We start from the raw sequence: 3745 nt of genomic DNA, 5'->3' as shown, positions 1-3745 counted from the left end.
GAGGGGAGAGCGCCGGAGCTGATGCGGCGATAGCCGTGATATCTCGGCGGCGCAGGGCGGGCACATCAGACGGCCGTTCTGACTCACTCAGAGGGTTGTGGGCGGGCGCTGCTTTTACACTCATTGCGGTCTCTCTCTCTCTTTTTTTCGGCAGTAAATCACTGGCTTTTTTTATTTTATTTTTTTTTTTACACAAAGCGGGGACCCCCGACCAGGTCCCGGTGCCTTCTCCCTCTGATACCAGCGCAGACTAAACGCAGGCAATGGAGCCGCTCTCCTGCCAGCATGACTCCTCAGATCAATGATCGCTCTCTTATCAACACGCACTCCGAGGCTCGGGATGAGAAGAACACCGAGCACAAAGACACCTGTGGTATTCTGCAGTGTTTATATTTGTAGGTTTCTGTGTTTGGTCTGCACTGCAGGCATGCTCCACAAACAAAAAATGTTTTTGTAAACTGTGCATTGCACACACACACACACGCATGCACACGCACACACACATGCACACATGCAAACACACACACATGCACGTGCATTGCATACACATACATACACACACGTGGATACGCACACACACACACACAGGGAAGTGCCACAATGTCAACAGCATCATTTCTTTGGCTATGAATATGAGGCTAATTTTGGGCTCCAAATTAGTCCCATTGGTTTTGAGTAGTCCCTTAAGTTGTCTGTTAATAGCGCAAATATGCTTACTCCACCTTAACCGGTTTTACTTAAATGATCTTCAGTACCTGAACAATGCTGTGATAAGCATACTGTATGCATAAGCTTGGCGGGTCCAGCACTGTCTCCTCAAAAGCTAAAATGAAACCTACGCGGCACCTCTTGGCATGTCAGAGTAATGAAGTATATGCACACAGATGATTCACTAGATTTGTAGTTAAAGTTTTGTCAAAGACAAGATTGGAAAAAATGGCTAGTGTGTATGGTCCATCCACTCGAAGGAGATAAATACATTTCTACCCAGTGGCCATTTTAATGCCAAGCTGTACTGATACTGCGGGTTTCAGTTACGTATATTGAGTTGGACAAAAAGTTTGACCTTTCACCTAATCCTCAAGATGATCCCTTCAATCCCCAGTGGGCCTCTATACGCGCGATCGCATTTTCCAGGAGCGAGGGAGCTAACTCCGGGTTATCTCATCTGCTGAGTCAGCACCTGGCCTGGTCATAGAGGAGCGCGGTCATGTGATTGAAGTCGCAGTCACAGCAGCTTCGTGAAAACTGCGAAAAGTGCACTCCCCTTTGTACCGGGCACTTTTGATTGGCTAAAATCTAAGTCAGAATGCGGCAGAGTAAATTTGCTTTGCCTCATCATTATTATCTGAACACCTGAGCGTTTTCCTTTTAAACGGGGGCGGGGCTGTCCTCCTGTTAACAAATACAGTAAGCAGCCAGTTTAAAAAAATTAAGGGGATGCATCATTGTGGCCTTTTTCCTTATCCTTTTTACTCGTGAAGATCATGTGTTTTCCCCTGCTTGTTGGTCTAATTGAGATGCCTTTCTGTGCGCGTTTGTTTTTTGTTTTTTTAATGTTGCCCCCACCCTGCTCTATGCAGGGAGAGAGACAGCGAGCGTTTATGCGAACTCCAAATCCACTGACACCGTGGCAATAAAGCGGTGAGGAGGACCCCTCTCTCGCTAATTAATGGAATTTTCTAGAAGACGGAGGTAGGAGAAGGAGATGTATGAAAAAAAAAACGGACTCTTCGGCACTTTACTATAACCTCTGGTTAGGAGTGTGATGAAGCATGCACACCCTGTTGTTTACACAGGCATCTTTATGATCCCAAATATTATCAAGGAAACTACACGAAGAAGACATTAATTCCTGGTGTACGAAGCAAAACTAAAGACAAAACACAGAACCAGTAGGCTACATCATTTTGGCGTATAAATCTGTCTTACAGAAGACGTTAAATATAAAGTGTATATTTCTAATTGAAAAACCGCATCTCTGGACATATTTTGCCTGTACATTATATCGATGTGATTATCCCTGATGTCGGAATATTTTATCCCTCCATTCGGAACCTATCAACCTCCTCACAATTGCTATTGACTGGTAATTGATTTTACCATGTTTTCCCACATAACTGGTGGTGATGAACTTGTGGAGGGAAATTTTAAAGAGGCGTAAAGGTTTATTGAACACACGCAGAAAAAAAACCTAGATTATCTACCTGTTTAGAAACTTTATCGCAATTTTTCAACAGCCCGTAGTTTTAAACACTTATCATGTAGCTTCAATTACCCAACAGCCAAATTAAGGAAGATTAAATTAACTGTTGCACTAATACAAATTCATAAAAAAATAAATAAAATAAAAACTCACATTGGTCATTTGCAGCAAATGTTGTCATTTGTATCACTGAAGAGCAGTTTTGTCATGTCGTTCCTGGAACAGCAATTTAAGTGGAGTCGTATTTATGCTTAACTCTCGGTCTTTATGCGGCCTTTTGCCTGCCGGATTGTCTGAGAACGGGAGGCAGTTTTCTCTCACTGCAGATACATCAGTTAATTGATCCGTTTTGCTGCCCTAATGGGCCTTCTCTATTGCACACATCCACGCGCATGCCGTGCCGGAGCTGCTGCCTCCTCCGGTTCCACCGCGCGCAGCGTCTCTGAGGTGAGTAGGCTACCCACCTGCCTGCCTCGGTTGTTTTATTCGCCACTTTAAATACGCTCAGGCGTATTTCTTAGTGTCTTTTAAACTGCAGGCTTTTCTCTGCTATACAAAAGCCTGTTTGACATCTCAGTTAAAAGAAATATGTATATATACATATATATATTTTTCCTTTAAGTTTAGGCATCTGTCGCACGCCCACCTCTGGATGTCTGGGACCTGATCCACTCTCCCGTGCAGCTGAACACCACTTTTATACACAATCGCGGCGTTACAAGGAAGCGAGGAGAATGCACTCAACGCCGGCGAAATAACGTGAGATAAATCTCCTCTTCGACAGATCAGCAAGTTCGGCGGTGAAGATGTTTTACGGCTGGGAAGTGCATCTCCCTGTCCCGGGAGCGAGAGGTCAAGTCAGATGCAGGTTAACAGGAAGCAGGTGCGGTCACACTACCTGTCTTTTTACCGTTGCCCGCAACACGGTTCTGCCTTGAACTTGAACAAATATAGTGCTCTGCATTACAACGTCCCATTGAAGTTCCAACTGCCTCTCAAAGCTTCTGCTGGTTTGTTGTTGTTGTTGTTTTTGACAACTAACCTGCACAGCAATTACAGCAGCTCAGCCGGGTAAATCAGAGCCTATTTCACAGCTACACTGTGGAAGCGAAAAATCTTCACCAATTAGAAGCCACAGAAGGTGGAGGACAGTTTTAATTACTGATCTGAAAATATACCGAAGTGAACACGTGTGCCCCGTCTCCAACTACTTCTCTACTTCAGTCTTGCTTTTTAAAACTTATAAACCCAGGAATAAACTATTGAGTTACAAAATAATAAATACATAAATAACTATTCTGAGAGCCCAACACTTTTGCGATCCGTACATTGCAGTCACGGTTCGCAAATGCAATGGAAATCCTTTGATAATAATTCAGCGGCACGGCACATATACTTTATGCTTGTCCATAAAGCTTTTAGCAGCTTGAGTGAGCTGGTAAAGCCTGAATGGTGTTCTGTTCTGAGACCGAACCCTTTACTTATTCTTATACAGACAGTGGGAAACACTTACTAGAACAGGTCATTTTCTTGTTGATA

General features: G+C 43.8%; 1 long non-coding RNA gene across 2 annotated transcripts in view; it reads left to right on the top strand.

The window, feature by feature from the left end:
* The first annotated feature begins 2992 nt into the window (after positions 1 to 2992).
* The window catches only part of LOC135239133 (uncharacterized), a 6440-nt gene continuing 5687 nt past the window's right edge, over positions 2993 to 3745 (top strand). For both annotated transcript variants that reach the window (XR_010325299.1, XR_010325298.1), the window contains exon 1: positions 2993 to 3089. This is a non-coding gene — a long non-coding RNA (uncharacterized LOC135239133). The remainder of the gene's footprint in view (positions 3090 to 3745) is intronic.

Source organism: Anguilla rostrata, chromosome 1, assembly GCF_018555375.3.
Source record: "Anguilla rostrata isolate EN2019 chromosome 1, ASM1855537v3, whole genome shotgun sequence".
NCBI classification, from domain to species: domain Eukaryota; kingdom Metazoa; phylum Chordata; class Actinopteri; order Anguilliformes; family Anguillidae; genus Anguilla; species Anguilla rostrata.
The sequence above is the reverse complement of the archived record's forward strand: the minus strand, read 5'-3'. Positions and strand labels throughout refer to the sequence as shown.